This window comes from Macrotis lagotis, chromosome 1 (assembly GCF_037893015.1).
Source record: "Macrotis lagotis isolate mMagLag1 chromosome 1, bilby.v1.9.chrom.fasta, whole genome shotgun sequence".
NCBI classification, from domain to species: Eukaryota; Metazoa; Chordata; class Mammalia; order Peramelemorphia; family Peramelidae; genus Macrotis; species Macrotis lagotis.
In genome coordinates, this window is record NC_133658.1 from 884,802,944 (window position 1) to 884,813,328 (window position 10,385).

A 10,385-nucleotide genomic window follows, 5' to 3' on the forward strand; every position below is an offset into this window, starting at 1 on the left:
TATAGATGTAAGCTTTGTTATTATTTCTGGTGAAATGTCTGCAGTCTGATCTCCAAGGTAATCTTTCATCCTTATCCTTGGATATTAAAGAGACTATCAGGGTGGCTAGGTGGCGTAGTGGATCAAGCACCGGCCCTGGAGTCAGGAGTACCTGGGTTCAAATCCGGTCTCAGACACTTAATAATCACCTAGCTGTGTGGCCTTGGGCAAGCCACTTAACCCCGTTTGCCTTGCAAAAACCTTAAAATAAAAGAGAGAGAGAGAGACTATCACCATCACCATAAGGAAGGAAACAAACATCTACTGTGTCTCAGGTCTTATGCTAATCAATTGAAGAGAAGCAGAGAGACCAATTAGAAACTTAACTGAGTCCAGGTAAAAGGTGATGACAACCTCAGCCAAGGTTGGCATTGTTGATCATCCTTCCTTCCTGAAGAGGAGCAGTGGCCACCTCTTGACTTGTTTGTGAATAGAATTTAAGGGAGGCAGAGTTGGGCAAAGTCATCTGCCTCACTCTCTCTTCCATTCATTAAAGTCCAATGGCAGGACAACTGTTGATAGCAACAGAATACAGTGGTGGTGATCATGGAGAGAAGAGAATGATTATGAAGGGAGACCTCCTTACAACAGATTGGATCCTTGTAAAATACTTGGAAAGGTAGAGATAATTCATGACTATGTCCCTGAAGTCTTTGTATTTTAGAGATCCAGGTTGCCAGGGGACATCACAGCATCCTTGGCTGGGTGTAGCAGAGGTGCGCATTGATAGATATTTGTAAATGTCTGCAGTTTTAATATCAGAAAATCCTGCTCCCGTTGGGTCGTGGACTAAGTCACTCATAGCATAATAGTGTCAAAAATCCATCACCTAGAGGATATGCTGGAACAGCATCCAAATTACAGGGACTAAGTTTCAAGTCCTTGACAGCAATGATAACAATGCCCATCTGTCTATCTCTTTAGGGTGCTCTTCGGTCACCTTTGTGAGGTAAATAGTACAGATGGACCCATTGTACAGATGAGGAAATGGAGGTAAAGGGATTTGTCCAGGTTCACTCAGCTAAAAGACTGAGCCTGGGTTTTAATTCTTGTCTTCCTGACTGTTTTTTTTTTTTTTTTTTTTTTTTAGTTTTTGGGTTTTTTTTTTTTTTTGCAAGGCAATGGGGTTAAGTGGCTTGCCCAAGCTAGGTAATTATTAAGTGTCTGAGACCGGATTTGAACCCAGATATTCCTGACTCTAGAGTTGGTGCTCTATCCACTGTGCCACCTAGCTGCCCCATTGTCTTCCTGACTCTTAAGCTAGCATCCTCCCCATTTTTTTTGTCTGGTATTATCCTGAAAGCAGTCTTACTTACCAATTGGTTTAATCTTTTACTTATTGTCTTTTCCCAATGGTCTTTATTTTATTTTTCCAATTATATCTTATGAAAGTTTTTTCAGTATTCATTCATTTGCATATTTATAAGTTACACATCTTCCACTCTCCCTTCCCACCCCCTCAGTGGCAAACAGTCTAATGAACATTGTACGTGTACATTTGTCTCTCACTTATTGTTTATTTAATTAATTGCACAATATGGAGGTCCTGGTAGGAATATTTGGACTTTAAAATCAGATTTAGATTAGTGGGATGAGATTTTATAGGGTGTCCAGTTAGTACTGCCATTTGAAAAAACGAAAATGGGGGCAGCTAGGTGGCTCAGTAGCACCGGCTCTGGAGTCAGGACCTGAGTTCAAATTTGACCTCAGACACTTAATAATTACCTAGCTGTGTGATCTTGGACAAATCACTTAGCCCCAAACACTTGAAAGTAAGTAGATAAAAAAATAAGATAAATGAAGATGATGAGACCCATAGGAAGTGACTTAAGAGTCACACAGCTACTGAGTGATGGAACTGGACACCAAACTCAGGATATGCAAATCCATTATTCCTTCCAAATTGATAGATATTTGTAAATGTCTGCAATTCCACCACTGTTTTATCTGGCCAACTGATAGGAAGGCAGTTCTTTCCTCTTCTCTCCTTCCATCTTCAATTTCCATCCTATCCTTTAATTGTTCTCTTTTTTCTCCCTGGATCTGATCTGATCTGATCTGATCTACAGCTTTTATCCTCCTTTGGGTTTCAGGACCTCAGGAGACTTCCCCTTCGCCTAGGTCTTTCTCCTATTCTCTAATCTCAGGGTTTGCTCTGAGACAGAGAGGTGGAAGTCCAGGAAGTGTCTTCCCCATCCATATTTTGAGATCCTTAACCTTAATGGAACATGTGCATCTTCACACCTGCAAGTTAACATTATTTGCAACCGGTGATGGTGGATCTAGTGAGATAAATCTTGTACAGAACTCTGCAGAACTTATAGAAAGGTCAGTTATTCTTGGTATTAGTATTATAATTGTCAGTGGCATCTAAGGCCAGATCTGGGTACTCTGATATCCCCTTATTGTCTTTGGGGGGGGGGGGTTGAAAGGCAATGGGATCAAGTGATCTGCCCAAAGTCACACAGCTAGGCAATTACTTAGTATCTGAGACTGGACCTAAACCCAGGTCCCCCTGACTCCAGGACTGGTGTTCCATCCCCTTCACCACCCAACTGCCCCCCCCTTATAGTCTTAATAACACTCTGTCATCTTATAAATGAGCAACAAGACCTGATTTGGAAATATATTCATTTATTTTTCCTAATACCTGGGAAGGAAATGGCAAACCGCTCTGATATCTTGCCAAGAAAACCCCCCAATGGAACTACAAAGAGTTGGGACACAAGTGAAGCAATTCAACAACAAAATAATAATAATAATAATAATAATAATAATGATAATAATTGTAGTTTACTCTTATACAGAACTAGATAGAGAGTCTGCCTCAAAACTAAGGAAAACCTGACACTGTCAACCTTAGGTATGTGAATCAGGACAAGTCACTTAACTACTCCATGCTCTGGGTATCTCTCTAAGCCTATCAGTTTAAAGGCCGGTAACTTTCCTTGGTAGAGGGAGTTTCCTGACTTGGAAGGTTACCATAGTGATAAAATCAAATATCCAGACTTCATGCTGGACATACAAAGAGAAAATGGGAAGAAAGAAAAATCACCTTCCCTTGATTTCAATGAGCTTACACTCTACAGTCCACCAAATCAGAAATGGACTTGACTTCCTGGGATGCCAATGACTTTGACCTCCCCTTCCCCCCAAAAAACTATTGGGTGTTATTTGGAAAATAGGAACAAGGGGCAGCTAGGTGGCACAGTGGATAAAGCACCGGCCCTGGATTCAGGAGTACCTGGGTTCAAATCTGGTCTCAGACACTTAATAATTACCTAGCTGTGTGGCCTTGGGCAAGCCACTTAACCCCATTTGCCTTGCAAAAAAGCCCTACAAAAAAGAAAATAGGAACAAGAAGCAAAGAAGGCCTTTGGGGGTCTTCATGCTCAATTTAGATAGGGCAAAATGTGTGTATGCTTGTGGTGACATCTTGGGCTGTATATTGCCTTTGAGATTAAGTCTAGTGGTTGATTAGGTTGTGATATGTTTTTTTCTCAGTTCTCTGGGAAGTTTCTACTGAAATCTTGGCTCTTTCAGACTTTTTAAAGTTTAGTGAAGTTTAGTAAAGTTGACTACTTTAATAAAGTTTAGTAAAACCTGCTATTTTAGTAAAGTTTACTCCTTTAGTAAAATTTCGTAAAGCCTATCACTTTAGTAAAGTTAAGTTTAGAATTTTTGGTTTGTTTAGATTCCAGGTATAGCTGATCTGTTGATAGTGTAGAGATGGGATGTGAGGGAGAAAGGTTGCTACTGAATCATGGCAGTCCTTTATTGTTTTGGTAGACAGGCCAAAATTCCTTCCTATTCCTGAGCATAGTAACAGAAGAAGGGACAGGGTTGGTTTCCCTGATGGTCAGTAAACATTACAGCTAGGTGGTTAAGTGGATAGAGCACTGGTCCTGGAGTCAGGAGTACCTGAGTTTAAATTTGGCCTCAGACACTTGATAATTGCTTAACTGTATGACCTTGGGCAAGTCACTTAACCTCATTTGCCTTAAATAAATAAAATTTAAAAAAAACATTATTGCAGTCCCCTGCTGGGTAGATTGAGAATGGACCTTTGCCTCCTTCCTTGCTGATTTTGCTAGCCATTGGTCCTTCTTTGAATTGTGCATTGAAGACTGAAATTGAGATTTCTAGAACCTCCCGACATTCTAGGTATATCTCCTTCCACATCTCTAGCTCCTTGTCACCCTTGCACAGAGACCTGAGTTAGCTTTCTGCCTCTAACATCTCCTAGCTGTGTGACTGTGAGCAAGTCATGTAAGCGTCGTGAAGGAGGCTTAATGAGGGAGGGAGGAAGTATGCATCTCACAGGGCTGCTATGAAGATCAGTTGAGACAATAACTGGAAAATGCTTTGTGTCTCATAAAATCCTATCAGAGTTCTTTTCATCTTGGGATCCAGGGAAGGGAAGATACTAGGCTAGGCTTTGGGCTCTGAAACTCAAGATCTTTCAGTCCAAGAGGACCTCAGTTCACATTCTGGCTCTATTTGGTATCATGAGCAAGTGTGACTCAACCTTAACTTCCCCATTTGTAAAGTGGTGCCCATCATACTTATATTGGTCAATGTAAGCATTTAGTAAACTGTAAGGCACTGAAGGGGGTTATTTCTGATCGGGGTTTTTTGTTGGGGGGTTTTTAACCCAACCTATGATTTTACTAAGAGAAGGAACTCTGAGTAAAGAAACTTCCTCTCAAAACAGATCAGTATTTCCTCTGTAACAGAATCTTGCAATGTTGTCACGGTACTCAATAATTCACTTGAGTGAAATCATCATCTAGTCACTGGTTTTTATTATTTTTTTGCTATCATCAGTAGGATTGCTTAATCAATACTATAAAAGACTGAAATTTAACAAAAAAAATCTATTTTCAAAAGTGCATAAGGTAGCGGGGACTGGAGAGTTTGTGACAGAGAAGATTCTCATTCAGAGTGGAGGAGATGGATTTGCCCCTAAGCTCCCTTGTAACCCTGAGATTGAGAGAGTCTGTGAAGGCAGAGAAAATTCACAAAATCAATCAATATTTATTAATCCCCTAGAATGTACATGGTTCTATACAAAAGACAAAAATATGAAATAATCCCTGCCCTCAAGAAGCTACCATTTCAGTTAGGTCAGACAACAGGCCAGTAATTGGGTGCTAATGAAATATAGATAGGATAAGTAAAAGCTCAGCTCCAAAGGAAGACACTTTCATTGAAGGGAAAAGGACTTCTTGAAGGAGGGAAGATGTTAGTTGAAGGAAGCTGGGAGGTGAGAAATGAGGAGAAAGAGAGAGAGAACTGCCAGGGATGAGGGATGACTAGTGAAAATTCCTGGAATTCCCAGAGGAATAGGAGACAGGTGTCCCTGGTTCAGAAAACATACTGGCAAGAAGTATGGTGAAAAAGACTAAAGAGATGGGGGGGGTCAATTTGGGAAGGAATAAAAAAGCCTGGAATGCCAGCCTGGGGATAAAAAGGCAAAAATGAAAGAGTTCCTGCCCTCAAAGATCAGAATGTTGCCCTATTTGGTCATATTTCATTTGATGTCCTTAATTTGTTCATTGCATTGACTCTGCTTTCTTGGACTCCTTCTACCAGCATCTAGTCATCCCATGTTTCTGTCTTCTCTTCCCATCATTCCTCTCCAGTCTCTGCACTCTTCTTCAATTTCTCCTTGTGTTTAGAAGCCAAGAAGAAGAGACGTCAGACCCTGGGCAGGCTGGCTGGCCAGCTGTGAGTGTTTCTTTGGCAGTGTCTTAGCTGGTTGTTGTGAGTATTAGACAAGGAAGCAATCAGCAAGTATACTGCCCTAGAAGTGCTGCACGTTGTTAGGCCCTGTGCATGGATGAGGCCAGCCTGGGACGTCATCGTTGGAGATCTGGACTCTAGAAGGAATGGTTTGGGTTCCTTGGGTAAGTGCTACATGGTGGAGGTAGAGGACGGAGCTGGATGGATGTGGGTGTTCCCTAAAGAGGTCTCACTGAGCTAGAGGACCATGGAGGGAACATTGGACTTGAGGACCAAAGGACAGGGGTTCAAATCCTCTCATATTTTTCCCAGGTGTATGACTTTGATCGAGTCACTTTTCATCTCAAGACCTCCACTTTCTCATTAGTGAAAGGAGAAGACTAAATGATATGTAATGATCCTTCTAGCTTTGAATTCTGTGGTGCTGAAAGTGTCAGGGAATAAGTAAAAGAAAGAAAGAAGGAAGGAAGAAGGAAGAAAGGGAAGGAGGGAGGAAAGAGGAAAGAAAAGAAGGAAGGAAAGGGGTAAAAAGGAAATAAGGAAGAGAAAGAGGAAGGGAAAAAGGAAGAAAGGAAGGGAAGGAGGGAGAGAAGGAGGAAGAAGAGAGGAAGGAATGAAGGGAGGAAGAAACAAAGAAAACATTTATTGAGCTCTTACTATATACAAAGCATTGTGTTAAGCCCAGAGGAATACAAATAGACCCAGCATATTGAGATTTTAATATGACTGCAGTCTGCATATAAGTCAACAATGGAAAAGCTGAAATAATGCTGTCTCTGGAGTGAAAAGCCCTGGGTTCAAATTCTCCCTCTCTGATGCTTACTTGCCTATGGGACCTCAGTTTATTCATTTGTAAAATGAGAAGGTTGAACTAGATACTCTGGGGTCTCTCTCAGCTCTAGAGGTATGACCCTGTGTTCAATAAGTCAACCAATTAGCAGGCATATATTAAGTGCCTACTGTATACCCAACTTTATATTAATAAGGACTGCAGAAGGGCCAAGATGAAAATGAAATAGTCCCTTAAGCAAAGCTTATATTTGATCCAAAGAAAAATGTACACAAATTGTAAAATAAATGCTCAGTAGTTTTGATCATATGATAGATGTTACAGTAGCCCTAGTGAAGTTATATGTAATCATTTGTTTTGAATGGATCCACACATATGAATGAGCCTGTACACACACACACACACACACACACACACACACACGGTTTTACTTCCCACAGGACAAATTCCAACCGAGGTTAGTAAGACCGGAAAATAATCATTCCTATGTGGGTGTTGGGAGAGACACTGTAAGCTTTTTTCCCCATTAATTGAAAGCCAGGCCCCAGGACGGTGACTGGGTAGAAGTGAGTATTATTCTCTACCCCAGTGACCCACTGTGGGATAGGTCATCCCAGGCCTTCCTCGGCAAGGTCAAGCCCTCTCCATTCTGGGACTCTGGTCTTGGCTTCCTTCCCCATTTGCTGGGTTCAATTGAGTTCTAAGACCAACTAAGTTGTTATGACAACAAGAATGGAGCCTACAGTGTCCAGATGCATAGCATGAAGGAGTCTGGGATGCTGTTTCGGAGTCAGAATTCATGAACCAGTACAGAGTCACTCTCTTAGTAAGGACGTAGCATCTTCCACCAAGCCCCAAGACCAGTCTCCTGACTTTAGACTCCTCTTGGACATTCCAAGCCTAGTTTTCTTGTCACTGGGGTGGTTCCTTTCCCACCTTCTCCTCAATTTGATTCACACCCAATGGGAATCATTGCAAACCCTATGCACCTGTGTGGTCCTGTACTCTTGCAACTGATACCACACAAGAGTTGCTGGGAAGCCCAGTTGGGATACTGGTTCTGGATCTCTTTTAAGCCCAAGTAAATGGCAGAACCTGCTAGCAGACCATACCCATCCTGCCAGCAATGACTGCTCATTGTTTTCTGTTCCTGTCTTTCATATTCTCCCTCCTCCATCCCAACACAGCCTGGTCCTGGGGGTGATAATGAGAAAAATGACAACAGCTCACATTTCTTAATGAGTCAAGGTTTATAGAACATTTTATTCAACAACTCAGTGAGATCTGTAGAGCAAGGGTCATTCCTATTCTTCAGAGAAGATAACTGAGGTCAGAGGACCATTGATCAATTGCTCCAAGGCTCCTAGAAGCCATTCAATCCAAACCCCTCATTTTCTGGAGGAGGAAATGGAGTCCTGGAGATATATAGTGACTGACCCAAGGTCACACGTCACAGGCAGGATTTGAACCATGGATCCTAGATCTAGAGGGGAAAGCAGCCTCAAGTGATCTTCTCGCCTAAGCCCCTCAATTTATAAATGAGGCTCACAGAGGTCACAAGATCAGAGAGTTAGAACAGACCTCATTCCCCTAATTTTACCCCATTAAACAGAGACTTAGTAGCAGGGTTTGAACCCAGATCTCTGATTCTGAGATATTGCTTTTTGCACTCTCTCCCAGTCCCTTTCTCTAGTCAGATTCTCTCATGAAATCCCAGTCTGGTACAGACCTGAGTTTCCATCTTCTAGGCCAATTCTTCCTGAAAGCATCAGACCAAGAGCATTTCACTGACCCTTGGCTTCAACCCTCAATTTGAGTTGGAAAGGACTTTAGTCCTTTTCTTTCCTTTTTTTTTACAGAAAAAGAAACAGGTTTACAGAGATATATGACTTGTTTAGGGCTACATAATTCAGAAAGTGTCAGATTCAGAATCTGAACTCAGGTCCTCTACTTCCAAATCCAGACTTTTATTTCTTCTTTGGGTTTACATGTTTCTTCCATCTCCAAATAGTGACTACCCCCCCCCCCCCAAGACAATCAAAATACTTAAGAGTTAAAGGGTAGGGAGCAGTAGCACTGAAGACTTTTTTTAGCCAAGTCAAGGCCCTTATCCAGTGGTTCTGTTTACTACCCCCATAGACTGGAGTCCAGGGTGATGCTTGGGTGGAATTCCCCTCAACAAAGCACATGCCTTTCTCTATACCCATGCAGCCCCCCAGGCCCCACTTCCTTAAGCCTTTAGTTGGCTGGAGGTGGGTGTGGGTTGTTCCGGACTGGATGGAATGCTTAGAATGTGGGCTGGAGGGACAGGCCCCACTCCAGTCCCTGATGACGCAGTAGCCACAGCATCTCTGGATCACTGCAAATGAAGGTCTCTGCATTTTTCCCAGTTTTAAATAGGCTAAAGAATGTCATCCCCACCACAGCCTGCCTGCCTGCCCCAAGCTGCCACCACCAAATTAAAGGGACCACAAGTTTTCTATACTAACAGGCCCAGTCAGCTGGAATTCAGGTCAAAAGGTTTGCAAAGAACCTAGTCCTAATTCCCCCCCAACCCCCAGTCCCTTTTCATAGTTTTTTCCTCTATCTGGGAAGAAGAACATTGTTCTCCAAACCTAGTAATGAAGATGCCAACATAAGAAAAACCCCCAAAACTCAGAAAGGAGCCTTGGAGGTTTCTGGGTAACAAGCCAAGAGACTTTCTTTGATTTGACTTGTGACTTTGGAAAAAATGTTGCTTACTCAGCATGAAGTAGTCAGGGCTGACTTGAACTCACTGGTGGGGACCCCAGAGAATCTGGGCTGTGTTTGGGCTAGATGTTACATGATGGCATAGTCATGCTGTTTTATCTAGGAATTGGAAGGAGTGGATGGGATGGGGAAGACCCTCACTCCTGCATTCTACACGACTCAGGGCAAGTTGCTTAAAGTTTCCCTTGTAAAAAGGATGTGATTATTTGTAAGAATGACAGTCTCAGTTTTTGGAATAATTTTGTGAAAATAAAGGGTTTTTTTTGTAATAATGAAGGTCTCTTTTTTGGAATAATTTTGTAAAAATAAAGGTTTCCTTTTATAATAATTTTGTAACAATGAATGGTTCTTTTTGGAATAATTTTGTAAAAATAAAAGTCTCTTTTTGGAATAATTTGGTAAAAATAAAGGTTTCTTTTTGGAATAATTTTGTAATAATGAAAGTCTCTTTCTTTGGAATAATTTTGTATTAATGAAGGTCTCTTCCAGCTCTAATAGTTATTGGTATCAATTTTTTAAAAAAATTAAATTTTAAAATCATTTTGTGGGATGCCCTTTATTACTTTTGCATCTGTCATTTCTGGATCCTCCCCTACCAGGATTGAAGGCTCTCTTGGAGCAATTAAAAAAGTTAAATAAAAATAACGGGTAGAGTGATTCTGTTTAATAAGGTATACAACATTCTCTCCTGGTAGTTCCCCACCTTTCTGTCAGTAGGAGGCAGGTATTCTAAGACTCCATTAAACTGCAGGTCTGCCCAAAGCTGAAAGGGGTAAAACCTTCCCCAGGGACAGGTCCAAACAAAACTTTTTAAAACAAAGTTTTCAGGGGCAACTAGGTGGCACAGTGGATAGAGCACTGGCCCTGAAGTCAGGAGTATCTGAGTTCAAATCTGGCCTTCAACACTTAATAATTACCTAGCTGTGTGGCCTTGGGCAAGCTACTTAACCCCATTTGCCTTGCAAAAACCTAAAAATAAAAAACAAAACCCAAAGTTTTCAGACTAATATGGTTGGGAGAGGGAGAGACCTTGAGGAAAGATTCTAGACCTTGGGGCTTT

General features: G+C 41.6%; 1 long non-coding RNA gene across 1 annotated transcript in view; it reads left to right on the plus strand.

The window, feature by feature from the left end:
* The window catches only part of LOC141509189 (uncharacterized), a 43,341-nt gene extending 33,709 nt beyond the window's left edge, over positions 1–9,632 (plus strand). The window contains exon 3 of the long non-coding RNA XR_012474599.1: positions 5,685–9,632. This is a non-coding gene — a long non-coding RNA (uncharacterized LOC141509189). The remainder of the gene's footprint in view (positions 1–5,684) is intronic.
* The last annotated feature ends 753 nt before the right edge of the window (positions 9,633–10,385 follow it).